Source organism: Abramis brama (assembly GCF_963993115.1).
Source record: "Abramis brama genome assembly, chromosome: 8".
Lineage (NCBI taxonomy): Eukaryota > Metazoa > Chordata > Actinopteri > Cypriniformes > Leuciscidae > Abramis > Abramis brama.
In genome coordinates this window covers 18,870,836-18,887,106 of record NC_139970.1, presented here as the reverse complement: position 1 = coordinate 18,887,106, position 16,271 = coordinate 18,870,836, and the positions used below count along the sequence as shown (strand labels likewise).

Genomic DNA, 16,271 nt, shown 5'->3' with positions numbered 1-16,271 from the left:
GAGCAAACCACCCTGATGCTAAACCTTGAAAACTTACTTCAAATATGATGTTTTCTTATTCGGTGAAGTTCGGTATCTTGCAACCATCTCTCGTCCTCTGCTCGTCCGTTTGAAACTGCGCGCGCGACGCGCTGCCGGCGAATGTAATTTTTTTTTTTTAAATCAGCATCAGCAACTGCCAGTAGCAAATAAAATTTTGGCGTGGCACCCAGGGTGGCCAATCGCATGTCAGGGGTGTCCAGTGTCCCCGGACCCCCCTCTGGCTCCGCCACTGTTTCCATCTCTTCCAAATAACAGTAGTTATGGCGTGAACGCAGCATAAGCTTGTTGTTTTGGTTCAGGAGGAACTGTAAAAGGTGGCTTCTTTTTCGGTTTTGTTGCTCGTTGACTGACGTCTGTGACTGTCTAACTCTGCATAGCATAAAACACACTGATGACGTGTGATGTCTGTGCGAGCAGGTGTGCGGAGTTCTGGAAATACATACGTTGACAGGCAGGTAGGACATTGTATCATTGCATTCGGACTGAATTCAATTATTGGATGAACATTTTATGGTCCTACGCCATCCACAGACGATACATATAAATACATCTGGACCACTTAACTTAGTGATTGCTATCAGGATGTGAAGAGACTGTCAACTAGCATAACAAAAAATGCTTCCGGAACAAATCACCTACCCTGCCTTTAATTGAATAATGTAAGTAAAGGTTGATTGGCTGACAACAACACATTCAAGTGATACACATTTAAGCACAAATTGTTTTTTTTACCCCTCACATATCTAACAATATAAGTTAATATTTAGTCAAATTTAAAAGGTACCTTACAATCATCTGATCTTTTATGTGAGCTTGGAACATAATTCAAAACATTACAAACCTTTAGACTTTATGATTATTTTTTCTTCATTGTGAAAAACTATATCAGAATGAAGGTTTAGCAGATTATCCAAGATGCTCTTTGCCATTTTCTATTGTTCTTTTAACTAATTTAGACAATAGTTCATATTAATTGTGCTCTATATTCCAAGTCTTCTGAATACATATTGTTCTTACTCGATTACCTTGCCTTTAACTTGTTCAAATCATGATGCAAGCACACTTTCCACACAACTATATGTTCAGTCAATAATTAATTTGGTGTGTTCTTCACATAACGCTATGAAATGCTGTTAGAAGAATAGTATTTGTGTAAGTGTGCTGAAGAAGCTTATTGGAGTTGAGTGGAAATGTTACTCATCCGTTCACCAAGAAACAGACACATGATGAATATGTAGGCTACTGATATGTATATATGAATATCATGTACTGATATTCATATATATATATACACTGTAAAACTTTTCACTGTAAATTTACAGTAAAATACTGGCAGCTGGGTTGCCAGCCACATACTGTATTTTTACAGAACTAGTACTGTAAACAGCATTTACAGTATTGTACTGTAAAACGTTGTACTGTAAATTTACAGTAAAATACTGGCAGCTGGGTTTCCAGCCACATACTGTATTTTTACAGAACTAGTACAGTAAACAGCATTTACAGTACTCCACTGTAATTACCAAATACAGTATATACCACATACTTTTACAATATTAAACTTGTCTACAGCAATAAATTGTATAGTAGTCACACTAGGAAAAAGAAAACAACATTTTCTGGGTTTTAAAACATTTATTTTGGTTAAAAGCAAAGATCAGAAAATTGCCTTATGTGAACATGTTGGCTGAATTTGTTTTAAACATAAAATGCAATTTTAACACTTAACAACAAACAGGTAACACTTAGCACTTAATTAAAGGGATAGTTCACCCAAAAATTTAAATTAGCTCATGATTTACTCACCCTCAAGTCATCCTAGGTCTATATGACATTCTTCTTTCAGACGAATACAATCGGAGATATATTACAAAATGTCCTGGCTCTTCCAAGCTTTATAATGGCAGTGAATTGCTGTTTCTGTTTTGAAGTCCATACAAGTGCAAATGAAATCCCATTCAAAGTCTTCAAGTTTTCGCAGAAGTGAGGAAACCTGTAGGCTTTCAGTGGTGTACTTTTTTTGCACAACCTGGCCGGTTTTCTTTGAAGTTACTTGTCCTTTCTTTGTTTTTGATCCACGTTCAGGATTGATGTCAGGAAATCGTCTAAAAGGCAGAAAAGAAAGGAAAAAAAACAATGAATATTATGGACTGAGTTTATATATTTTGACAGAGAGAGACAGCACAAAAGATGTGTAAATAAAAAACAGATATCGGTTTTAACGACTAATCTGTTTGGTTAAAACTGAACAACATGAAAAAAAATGCAATGTTGGATGTTGTGATCAATAACTGATATTTTTTCTGCCCTGGTTAAAATACATCAACTCAATGTGTCTGTTTACATGTGCACTGTCAACTAACTAAACTTTTGGAAGTGGGGTTGCCAGATTTAAAGTTTTATTCTACAACTTTTAATATCATCCCCTCATCAGGTCCCATCAGAGTATCAGTGGAAAGGCAGCCATAGACTCTGTTTATGTAGAGCGCACATTGCCAGAATCCAGCCCAAACCTTTGTGACAGAAATAATTTAACTTTAATTGCAAGCCTTCCAATGTTTATTGCATACATGACTACATGATAATGTTAAACATGACATTTACCAGACTAAAATGCATGTTTGCCCCCAAAAATGAAAATTGTCATTATTGCTCACCCTTAAGACTTTCGTTCATCTTCAGAACACAAATGAAGATATTTTTGATGAAATCTGGGAGGTTTCTGTCCCTCCATTGACATCAATGTCATTGCAACTGTCAAAGCCCAGAAAGGTGGTAAAAACATTGGTAAATAGAACATATAACTACAGTGGTTCAACCTTAATATTATGAAGTGACGAGAATACTTTTTGTGCGCAAAATAACCCCAAAATAACGACATTGTTGAATAATCTCTTCTTTTACATGTCATTCTCCTACACTGTTTTGTGAGGATGAGTGGGCCGGAGTGTATTAAAGGATAACTCTCGGCAAAATGCAACCTAGGGTCTTTTTGTTAATCTACCCGAGGCAAACTTTCGTTTAAAAGCATAATTAGGATGGAAACGCCACTTTTAAGTTTGACCGTATTTTCGTTTTCGGTCAAATTGCCTTTTGAATGGGAGTGCTTGGGGCACGACTATGATAGCATTAAAAATCGCTATTTTTTAAAACACTAAGGAGGCTCGACACAACATAAAACTGTGCTCGAAGTATCACCAGGGGCTCTACACATGAACTCCAGCATTGAGAACATTGTTTGTGTACACAGAGTTTACCAAAAATAAAGATTTTGAACAACTCACGGAAGCTGTGTCCGCCTGCATTTTGACAGTCAAAAATAGTCGATCTAATAACTTTATTCTAGAGCTGCTGTAAAGCTAAAACAATCTGTTACTGTAATTTCCTATTATCACTGTAAAGCTGCTTTGAAACAATCTATATTGTTAAAAGCGCTATATAAATGAAGGTGACTTGACACTGTTTACACTACGTCAACAGCGTAGGAGAATGATGTGAAAAAGTACAGTTTATTGAATGTCGTTATTTTGGGGTTTTTTTGTGCACAAAAGGTATTCTCATCGCTTCATAATATTAAGATTGCACCACTGTAGTTACATGGATTATTTAAACAATGTTTTTACTACCTTTCTGGGCCTTGAATGTTGCAAAGACGTTTCTGTCTATGGCTGGTTCAGAAACCTCTCAGATTTCATCAAAAATATCTTAATTTGTGTTCTGAAGATTAACAAAGGTCTTACAGGTTTGGAACAACATGAGGGTGAGTAATTATTGATAGAATTTTCACTAATCCTTCAACTGAAAACAACTTGCACTGACATATCTTAAATATGTGACTGCCACTGTTTTGTCTCAAGATGCACACCAGTAATGTTTTTTTTTTATTAGACATTTTTATAAAAGCTGCTTAAATACCCTAATTTTATTAAGGCCTAGACCTGTCTTAAAGGGTTAGTTCACCCAAAAATGAAAATTATGTCATTAATGACTCACCCTCATGTCACTCCAAACCCGTAAGACCTCCGTTTCTCTTCTGAAGACATTTTAAGATATTTTAGATTTATTCCGAGAGCTTTCTGTCCCTCCATTGTAAGTCAATGGACGTGTCACTGTTCACGTCCATAAAGGTAATAAAGACATCATCAAAGTAGTCCATGTGACATCAGTGGGTCATTTAGAATGTTTTGAAGCATCGAATATACATTTTGGTCCAAAATTCTCTTCTGGTCTGTTTTCCATCCGCGTTCACGAGTCCACATTGACGCACCAGATAACACGTCAGCAGCGTCTTACATCAGCAGCGTCAATGTGGACTCGTGAACGCGGATGGAAAACAGACCGGAAGAGAATACAATGTTGAATAAAGTCGTAGTTTTTGTTAATTTTGGACCAAAATGTACTTTCGATGCTTCAAAACATTCTAAATGACCCACTGATGTCACATGGACTACTTTGATGATGTCTTTTTTACCTTTATGGACGTGAACAGTGACACGTCCATTGACTTACAATGGAGGGACAGAAAGCTCTCGGAATAAATCTAAAATATCTTATGATGTCTTCAGAAGAGAAACGGAGGTCTTACAGGTTTGGAGTGACATGAGGGTGAGTCATTAATGACATAATTTTCATTTTTGGGTGAACTAACCCTTTAAGCTAAGCCCAGTATGGAAACCAGGGCCATATTGTTCATACCAGTAGTCAGCTTAATAAATACTGTCAAGACAAGTCACAATTCAGTCTAATATTTATATGAATGGCAAATATGCTAATGACTAACCTCTGAACAAACTCAAGGTGCTGCCTCTTCCTGTACTGCAAGCTGAAGTTATAGGAGGAGGCAAACAGCGCTGCCAGGCCAGTGATGAAGTTAGGCTGTGATCCTTTCCACACACACCTTGACCTTACAAACGTAATGTCCAGCACTGGTTGCTTAGAGATTGACCTGTAATTGAAAAAAATAAAATAAAATGAATTAATAAATAATATTAATAATTAAAATAACTATTGTGGGTTCCACTGTGGTTAGATGTAGTTGTCTATCTATTCATAGTTCTATAAATTAAAATTTTCACCTAAAAATTAAACCTAAAAATCGAACCTAAAAATAAATTAAACCTAAAAATCGATTAGAGTTAGAACACTAAAACGCACTGCCATATTATTTTGCTTGTTTTAAGCATAAACTCACTAAATTTTTACTTATTCTTTCAGAAAACAAGACAATTTTTACTTGTCAATTAAATGCTTCTTCATGTAAGAATTTTAGATATCTGGGCTGGAAACAAGAAAAAAACACTAATTAAGAAAAACATATTTTGCAGTGGGGTGAGTAAATGATGGTTTTTAATTTAAGGTTTAAAGTACCCCTTTAATCTTTACATACCAAGAAATAAGGCGTGGACTCTCTGGCAAATGTAGATTGCTGGACATCAGGTTGCAAATTCCTGAAACAATTTTTTAAAAGAACAGCACAACCATGATCAACAGAACCAAAACATAAAACATATTACAGATTAATGAGATTTGTTGAATATCATCTACTTATCTGCTTGAAGGATAACACCGTCTAACTTCTCTTTGAATTGTAGGACCATGGCATGGCAATCAGGAATACTACATTTGAAAACAGCATTAGGAACATGGATTTTCTTGTGCTAGCAAAATTCTGCAACGATTCAAAAGCACGATCACAGAACTGACAGCATTTGACAGCATTTTTTTTTTTTTACCACATAACGTTAGACTAAAACCTGTTCACTACTTAAAAGCACTTACATTAGCACTGTACTGTCATCAGATTACAAAGCCTGAAACGAAAAATATATCAAAAGCAGGTCATGCAAATAACATGGCATATGTTGCCTATTATGTGAAATATCGAAGTTAACGTTAACGGTACTTGGTAAACAGGTGGAACAGAGTGAATTGTTTGCGCGGCCGCGGTAGAAAACCGCGATCGCAAAATCAAACCAAATAAGCATTTGTGAAAACAATGTAGAAATGCGAACGCAAAAAAACAAAATATATTGGCTTACCGTATCACTCAGTTAAACAATTTTCCATCTTCTCAAACTCTAAATCCCAATAATCGTCACAGGCGCAGGTTATTCAGATGACAAATTCTTCCATCCTTCTTCATGTAGCACGTTAATGTCGCCCATTTTCTGCTGCGTCACAGGCAATTAATGTTTGAAACACGAACCGAAGCTCACAAAAGCTTAAAAATTGCTCACAGATTCGCAGACACGTTTATCTTGTTAACAGGAATGATTATTCTGTTCAGTTGAATCCCGCTGACAAATCAAGTTTGCCTGTACTGTCGGTTCGCGTCACATTTGAACTGAATTGAGCGCGGAAAGAAATCAATCCCACAATGCAGTGCTTTTACAGTATGATACTGTATTACGAATTTATCGGGTTGAAAACAGAAATGTGCTGTATATTTACAGCAGTTCTGTAAAATATACAGCCTAATACTGTATTATGGAAATACAGTACAATTCTGTAGGAAATTCGCTGTAAATTTACAGTAAAGTTTTACAGTGTATATATATGAATATGTCCAGATATGTATTGCTATAGTTGATCCAAATACATTTATTGAGCTTTGAGCTGCATTTCCGATGTGATACCTGGAGAAAAGTCAGGTGTGATTCTGACATTCACAAGTGAGTCCTGAGGTGGTTGTGAACCAATGTCCCATTGATAATATTGATCAGCAAATGACCTTATCTGCCTGATCGTACACTCTAAGTGTGTATGCAAAATTAGTTGAAACTAAGCCAAAATGTAAAATAAGATCAATAAAAAGAATATGCAATAATAATAATAATAATAATAATAATAAATAACTGGTTTGGAACCTTTAAAAAATTATTTTTTTTGGGTCAAGGTTGCCTATAACTGTAAAACTAAAATCAATTTAGACTTTGCCCTTTTGCTCAGTTTTGAAGTTAGGTATAGTGACTTGCAGTACACAGCTGCGCTCTCAAAGGTTTTGATGTTGTGGTGGCATGTCCTTCATACTCATGATCAGTGTTTGGTTTATTACTGTAGTGGCTTCTTTACCCAGAAACTGACAGCTGTTGATAAGATGTATTTTTCCATCTTAGTCCTGACAGCTCAATACCTACGCTGAGACTCATACCTCATATCATCTTCTGGAAATAGATTCATTTCTCTCTCTCATATGCTTTCTTTCTCTATCTCTATTCCTCCCTCTCTGTCTTGACATTTACCTCAAATGACACTCTTCTCTCCAATCCTTTATTGGTCTGACAGAGGAGACCGGTCTCCCTCCCTTTCTCTCATCTGCAACTTGAAGGTCTGACATTTCTCATAACACACAGATGTAGGAAAACATCACATCTCATTTCTCCGTTGTGACTCACTGGCATAGACAGTTCTCTTCTGTGACCTTTGACCAAGGTGAACTCAAGTGCACTGACTGGCAGAGACATGTCGGGATTCCTTGTGCATCTTTTGTCATCTGTGAATTACATTGTTTTTTTGTTTTTTTTTTGAAAAAATAAAAGGAAAAAATGCATATAGCAAAGCTCATGAATTTACTTACCCATCTTTTTTCATAGGTGTTCATACTCCTTTGAAAATCTGTGGGATGTTTCAAATAGTTTTTTTTTTTTTTTTTTAAATAAGAGAGATCATTTTACAAAAATTATCCTGTTCAAAAGGAGTTATACAGAACAATAATAAAAACTACAGTCATTGTTGCTTGAGTTAGTAACACACAAGTAAGTGGGAAAATGTTTGAATTCAGTTATTTTGTCTTGTGGGGTTGTGTTGGCCATTCTCAAAATTCAATGCTCTCTAACTGCTGGGTGAATTCTGGCTGGTGGAAGAGGATGGGGTGAAGGGTCTTTTGTCCCCTCAAGTGATGTATAATCTTTATTGCTCATCCATGAAATGTGACCTTCTCGAAGATCACATCCAATGGGAATATGTCTTACCACTTCGTTTTTCAGTAATTTTCAATCTTATGTTTTTCTTCCTTTTTAGTAACTCTCTATTGTTTGCTCAGACTTCCATCCATCCATCCTCAAAACCACCCAATCCATGGCAAAAAAATAAAATAAAAAAAGCCAAAAAGTATCAATTATATCAACAATATTTGTATTTTTAATGCATATCATCCGCATTAGCTTAGCAAAATGCTTAAATTCTACTAATTCTATACATTTTATTTGTATAAAATTCTAATCACACTTTCTTTAAGGAGTGTTATTTGTATGACTGAAAGTGTATAGAGCATTCCGAATCAGTCAATGAGGTTCCATTTCAGTTAGGATACTATAACAGTCAGCAAAGCAGCAAAGTATCGCATTGAATAAAAAAAAAAAAAAAAAAATCTACATGATTTTATTACAATTTTTGGACAATAACACTTTCCACTCCTTATTTTATTTCGTTTTAAGTCTCTCACACATTTCATGTTTCTGTCAAGTCATCTCTGTCGCCTGTGTCTCTAGTCACAAAGTGAATATATCAAAATAAAAAGCTGCATTAAATATTCCTCCAGTCCATTCCTCGGCCCACTCGTTCATCTTTTTTGCCTTCATATCTCTATCTGTCATCCACCCTTCCATCTGTCTTTCCCCCATACCGCTTCTTTTCCATTCCTTCTGCTCAAGGGCGCTGGGTTGCGCATCTGCTGCGAATGATAGCAGCAAGAAAGACGCATCCTTTCAAATAAATCCCTCTCACCAAAATAATTATTTATTAAGTTTTTTTATTTAGTGATGTGGTCATAGTGATAGAACTGCTTCCACACAAACAATCATTACTCTTTAGAGCATATGTTTATGGTCCATGAGAATGAGTTAAATATCTCTGTAAATGTGGATTAGAGTCTTGTGAATTAATGTGATTTGGGTTTTATGATCCTTGGAATCATTTTAAACTCCTCCAGATAGGACATTGTTACAATATCCATCTATGGCTATACTATCCCATTTTACTGCACATGAATCCCGGCAAACTGAGCAGATGCAGGAAGAAGAGGGTTAAATTTCTGACCTGGATACACATGACAGGCTTTATTTTGGTCTTTATTTCTTTTGCTTTCACGGTTGTTTTTTTTCCTCTAAAGTGGAGTTTATGTGTGGGTTTGTGTGGAGGTGTTTGGCAGGAAGACAAAGATATGCATACATTCATGTTCAATCATACCCACATACACTCCAACACACAGTGAACCAGATTCACTGGTCAAAACGGTGATGGAAATGCAATGTAATCAGTCTGATGCGCTTTACACAACCTCACGTTCACACGTCACATGAAATTTGCAGACTTTGCGTGTTTGTAATTTCCTGACCCTGTGCACGCATGAAGGTTTTAACCCAGAGCAGAAGGGAGAGGAAGCTTGTCCGAGGTAATTTGTCGCCAGTTAAACACTATTGCTGAGCAGTTAAGCTGTCAGGACTCGCACCCGTCAACACTGAGAGCAAGCAATGAGATACAACAAAATATGCCCTTTATCATAAATGACACTGCATTCTAGGGGGTTTTGTTCCTTCATTCTGTCTGTGCTGTTTATTTAAATTGTCGGTTTATGCGCAATATATGTTTCAGACAGAAGTCACATATAGTAGGGGAAAAACATTATGTGAGTCAAGTTGTATGTCTGAATTCATAGTATTCATAAAACAGTATGTGAAAAATACCCGGATGACCTATTATTTCCGATGAGATTCTGAAGTGTGCATCCAACGGACACTTTAATATCCCATGAGGACATGGGAGAGGATTTGTGAATGGCAGTGAAGCGACGGAACTGGCCACATGACAGTGACACATTTATACCAAAGATAATATATTTTTTTGAACGGTCATGAAGTAAGTTTTAAATCAAATGTAACTATTATTCAGTATGCAATTTCAGATGCAGCGCTAATCAGTTGCTAATTGTTGCTAATCAGTGACGAGAGTCAGTAGTCAAATGACATTTACAGCTCATTGGCTCCAAAAAACAACAACAACAAAAAAAAACCCTGCCTGTAGAACTGAACGCTCATGATTTCAAAACTAAGGCTATGTTAACATTGCGAGCCTTAGTGCTCAATTCCGATTTATTGCTAAAATCCGAGAATTATTATTATTATTTTTTTTGTATCTGCATTCACATTGTTCACATTGTTTATTTGTGGCCAATGTCAGATCCCAGTGCGAACAGATCATGGTCATACGGGAGTAAACACGAAGAACATTAAAGTAAGTGATTACGTATTTATTTATAGTGATGATCTGCCGCGGAAGCCAGCAAATTTATGCGCAGATAATATAAAAAACAAAGTCGAAGATGCGAAAAAAAGAGTTTTTAAACATTTCTGATACAAGCCCTCGTGTTTTGCTTGTATATAGTGCAGTCATTATAATACTGTTATTATAATGTTATAATACTGTGGTGGTCGCATTACAAAACATTTGACTTGTATCGGATTTAGTACCACATACAGTATGGAGGTGGCAAAAATTGGAATTGAAAAGATCAGGGACCATGCAACATGCAACTTTTGCAATACAAGTCAAATGTTTTGCAATGCTACATCATAGCCATTACGTTGAGACTGTGTCTTAAGTACTAGTATGACCAACCAGCAGTTAGATAGTGGTAATCAGTCTTCCTTTTCGGTGTCAAATTAGATCAATCTCTGTTTTTATGTATCTGACTTGAAAAAGTTATTAACAGCCTTAAATATATATATATATATATATATATATATATATATATATATATATATATATATATATATATATATATTGTTTTTTTAAATCGGATTTGGGTCACATTTAGCTGCAGTCTCAACATAGCCTAATACTTCCACAGCATTAGGATGTATGTATGTGTCATTAGCCACATTCACACATACAGTCTTTACTTGTAAAAGTACCGGTAAGAGATCATGTATGTGAACAGAACCTTTTAAAAAATACTGGCAAATTGGTTCCGGCAGTTTACCAGTAAGGGAAGTTGTAACATTACCAGTAAATTACCGGTAATGTGCTCTGTGTGACCGCGGAATGAAGATTATGAGCACGTATGAAGTCAGAACGCGCTGACATAAGAAGGGCCCTATTTTAACGATCTAAGCGCATGGTCTAAAGAACAGGGCGCAAGTTCACTTAGGGCGTGTCCAAATCTACTTTTGCTAGTTTAACGATGGGAAAATGGTCTAAAAGGGTTGTCCCTATTCTCTTAATGAGTAATGGGTGTGTTTTGGGATTTACGTGCGTTAAACCAATCAGAGTCTCATCTCCTATTCCCTTTAAATGCCAGTTGCGCTTGCGTCATGGCAGATTCGCTATTTACATGACGGAATTTGATTGTGGAAAGACCGAAGCCGTCTCCAGAGCGCAAACGGAACTGCTCGTGCACGAGGTAAAAGTGCGCAAGCAGATCATCTACGGGTCAAGCCGGATTCCACCATATCTTTATGTACACAATAATAATCTTTTACATTGTAATCCTTTTATTTTAAATATTTGCCATGTTTGTGTGCTGCTGTGCATTCCTGTGTGTTTAATAAGCAGTGTACGCGCATTGTGGACCCGCCTATAGGCGCACATTACTAACACGCTCTTTTAAATAACAAAAAAATAATATTGCGCCACTGACTTTAGACCAGGTTTCAATTGGTCTGTTGCCTCAAAATAGCAACGTGCCAAAAATGCACAAGAATACACCTCGTTTTCAGACCAGCACGCCCATGGGCGCACAAATGGGCGCAAATGCATTTGCTTTTTAAACAACGTGGTGCAGGACGTGAAAATGATAACTGTGTCGGACTGAAACTAGCAAAAAACACTTGCATCGCGCTTGGCGCTGCATTGCGCCGGGTGTAAGATAGGGCCCGAAGTCTGCTTTTGGCCAATCATAAAGTTCTTATGGAGATGACGTGATTACTCAGCGCTGTTTACAGTAGCCTAAGCTTTTTGATAGTTTAATAGTAAATATGTGCAAGATGATCTTTGACTGTTGCGCTATGTCTCGCAGCTTTTTCAAAGTGTCGCGATCGGGACCCAGCCTTCTTTTCCATTCATCAGTTTTGCGGCTCTGCAGTTGGATACTATTATCTGCGTCTCGTGTTTTTAAGAGCAAAAACGCATTCTGTTTGCTCATCCCCCCATCACTCAGACAGCAAAACATTTTGTCAAATGGAACAGATAGGCTAGTTCAACTTAAGCGCTTTTCCTTATGCGGGCGGATGAAGATCACTTTCCATGACTGACATTACAGAATTTACCAATATTTTGGAGCTGATGTAAATGGTCTGTTACCGGAACGCTGTTGCTTGTGTGAACAGCATGTGTATTTACCAGTAAAGTTATTCTGGCAATTTTATGGTAATTTATCGGGATTGCTGTGTGAAAGTGGCTATTGAGATGAGAGGAACTTGTAACAGATGTAAGTATAAAGACAAAAATTGGTGTTTGTAGCCTATTCTTCATTATGTTAACTTTTTTACTTTATATGGTAACATAAGAGCTGGTCTTAAACATGCTTTATTGAAATATGTTTGGTTGTATTTTCCCGCGTCGTATCTGTCGCTCCCAGCACACAGTGTCTGATAGCCGCACTGCAGTAACTTACCTCAGCCTCTCTCTCCCTCAGTCTGAACCCAAATTTCATCCTGCTCCCCTCCCCTCTTCCCTCTCTCCTTCCCCAAACATCCTACCTCCTCTCATCACTCTCTCTTCCATTCCTCACCATCCGTCTCTTTACCCCTCTCTCTGAAGCGAGAGCGCGCGCGTTTCTGTGTGCGAGGGGTGTGTGTGCAGCGGTGGGCGGGGTTAAGGACGCGTCAATCAGCGGCGCTACAATAGCACGTGTGGCGGTCATGGTCATAGAGCGGCTCGGTTGAGTCGACGCGACTGCAGGAGAGAGAGCGAACGGTTACCGTCACCTTATCCACCGCTCCTCCTTCACTACAACCACTAACGCCTCTGCAACCCGATCGCCCTTTAATAATGCACGGGGAGGTAAAGCGAATTTCAGAGACCGGGCTCTGAATGATGTATAGCGCCGGTTACTACAGCACCGCACCGGAGAGCACGAACCTGTAGCTGTGTGATCTGCGGAGAAAAATGTCACACTATCATTTCATCAAATGCTGTAAGTAACGAGCCGCGAGAGAGGCGTCTTTCCTTGCATGCATTGCCAATGATGTCATTTCGTCAATGATGTCATTTGTCAATGATGTCATTTTGTGCGTTTGCTAGAGTGATTGAGAGGCAGGAGGAATTGTGTGTGATTTAGGGTGTGTATCTGATGCAGGTCAAATTCATGGGTGCTTAATGCATGTGTTTAACACACCACATGCATGCATGCATGCATCCATCCATCCATCCATCCATCCATCCTGTGCAGTGAGGCTGGATGATGAGATGTCATCATGATGATGGGTTGGCTTTGGTGACTTTTTGTGCATGTGTGTATGTGTGAAGTTGCAGGAGGATGCTGCAGCAATGTAAAAGTTGACCGGTGTGTGTAGGGACCTCCTATGGGAGTCTGCCTGCTTTCAGACAGACAGCTGGTGGGTGACAGTCTGACAGCCTCTGCAGGATCCCTCACTCGTGTGTATCTTTGTATTTGTGGTGATGTGTGTGTGGTTGTGAACATGAGAGTGTCAGGTAGGATAAGGGAGCGAGGGAAGGGATGTTTTAGACCCAAACGGATGTTGCAGTGGTGGCTGGGAGGATGAAGATGCTGATGTGGGAGAAGGTGGTAATCAGGAAGCGTTTGTGTTGCCAGCTGCAGATGAAAGGCAGTTGTTAAACTCGTCCCTTTGCCACCCCTCTCTTTTCATCTTTATTCAGATAGTCTAATTCTCCTTCATCTCCATTGCTTGTTTTCCCCTCTGTATGTTTTGCTCATTTGAACACACACCCACACACCACCTCTGTTGCTTTTAGTGGATTATATTATGCTCTTGCTCGGTTTAATTATAATTTTTTTGTTTATTGAGTACAGAAAAAAAAAGAAAAAAGATGTTGCATAACCTACATTAAATGTTGTTTGTCAACCTCAGGAGGTCAAAGTCAAACTAATATTTATGAGCGATTTTTATTTCCAGCTCATTTCATATGACATTTGTAACCCTGTTACCAATATTAACAATATACAAGGTCTAAGTAACCGGTAGATCTATCCAAAACTAAGCGGTGGCTGCTTGCTAGTTTGAATCAAATATTGGTTTGCAGTTTTTGGTAAAGTTATATTTCCCATAAATTAAAGACAAATGTTTGTTTGATATGTATTTTTTTTAACTTAAATTGGGTAACAAGGTTGAGTGGTTGAGCTGGATGAATTGGCAACACTAAAATTTGTGTACAAATGGGAAATTGAATAAGACTATGTAATTGTCATGTTGTACAAAAGATCCAAATGATCTATGTTACTGATGTTAATTTTAAGAATTGTTGGTTATTATCTTGTAATGGGAGGGGAATCGTGTGATAACCTGGTTTAGCACAAAATGATAAACAATACCCGAGTTAATAGTTAAATAAGTTATTTACTACAGTGACCTGATTATTAGTTAATGTATTGTCAAATTGTCTTTTTTTGGAAACCGTTAAGAAGGTGGGACAGTTCAAAATCTTAATTTAAAGACCCACTGAAGTGCCTTGAAACACGCAACACTATTCAATGTGTTGATGTCATTTCCACTGAAACAGGAAGACAAGGTGGGACATATTGAACAGCTCCTCCCCTTAAAATAGCAAATAGCGTTTCATTTATATCACAGCTTGGCCAGAGCCGTTGAGCTTTTTAAAGCCGCAGTTTCCTCCTAATCTCTAACGGTTTCTCCTCCATGTCGCTTTAAAATATATAGCATTCTCTGCAGAATTCAAATGGATCCGATACGTTTTGTGTTCTGCGCCAACTCGCGCTTATGATCCGCTCTGTGCTTTTGTGTCTCTGGACCGGAGCAGGCTGTGCTATCGCTGCGGCAGTTTGCGCAACACTAACATAAAACCAGACTTCATTCACCCCAATGGAAAGTATACACTGTCTGAATCGTTCCCTATCCTCTATATAGTGCACTACGTGCCATTTACCATGTAGAAAATAGTAAATGTGTGGACAATTGACAAATTTTAGCCGCAGCTTCAGCATCTATTTATAAATATAGGGGGCGGGATGCTTCAGATTCTAGAGAGCATCATTGATGCATATTGGCAGAAGTGAGACTGACAGATTGTAAGTTTTGAATGATTATGCGTTCTAAATGTGAGTTATTGGTTTGGAGCAACTACCTTATAGATAACAGGAAGAGTAATATTCATACTAAGGCCAAAAAACTTCAATTTTGACTTGATGGGGACTTTAAGGTGGGTGGTGGGGGTACAGACATTTGACGTCTTTGAACTAGCTACTTTTCATATTCGTTTTTATAGCTAGGTATCAGTTGATCAGACAAGTGATGCACTGAAATTTCAGCAACCAAAAAAAAAAAAAAAAGAAGAAAAAGCTCATTGCCGAAGAACTTTAATTCGGCTTTTTTTCAGCTGTGAACACAACAACCTGAACAGCATACCAAGTTCAACTACCCAAATTGTATAAACTTTTTTTTTTTTTTTTGCTAAATTAAAAACCTTTTCAGGGTTTCAGTGTAAAAAAAAAAAAGAAAAAAAAAAATCTGTGCTTCTATCCAAGTTCTCACAATGGAAAAAGATAGATTTGTACCTCTAATACTTGAATACATTAAAGTGTGCTGTATGCATGGAAAGTACCTTGTGCTATCACTTACACCTCCCTTTCTTCCCCTCACCTTTACTCTTCCTGTGTGTTTGAGCAGAGATGGCCAGTGCCAGAGGCAAACCGTGAGAGAATGCGCAAGGTCGCACACTCCGGTGCAAAGCCAGCAGAACACTGTGCGTCTGTCTGTGTGTGCGTGTGTGTACCTGTAGAGTGTGATTGTGTTTATGCGTGCCACTAGTGCTCTTCTCAGAGCCCCCTCAAGGTTTGATATGTAGTAGAGGAGACAAGTGCATGCTTACTGAAGTCTTTCACATTCTGGTTTGTCTGATTCCATCTGTCTTGTGAGGGGGGAAAAGGAAGGGATTTCTAGAGTCCGTGCATTAGGGAGGAAACCGTTACCAATTTAACGATAAACCACAATATATTCCAGGCAGTTAGTATTACCCTTCCATATTTTAATTCTTGTAAAGATTCTTTCAGCTCTAAGGGCGTTTTCACACCTGAC

General features: G+C 37.9%; 1 protein-coding gene and 1 long non-coding RNA gene across 5 annotated transcripts in view; one reads left to right on the top strand and one right to left on the bottom strand.

Annotated features, from left to right (window-relative positions):
* myo16 (myosin XVI) overlaps positions 1-16,271 on the top strand; it is a 221,366-nt gene that overhangs the window by 36,173 nt on the left and 168,922 nt on the right. The window lies entirely within an intron of this gene.
* LOC311088555 lies at positions 1,664-6,219 on the bottom strand. Its single transcript, XR_014607521.1, has 5 exons — positions 6,081-6,219; positions 5,821-5,852; positions 5,429-5,658; positions 4,823-4,987; positions 1,664-2,147 (listed from the first exon to the last, which is right to left on the bottom strand). It is a non-coding gene; the product is annotated as an uncharacterized lncRNA (long non-coding RNA).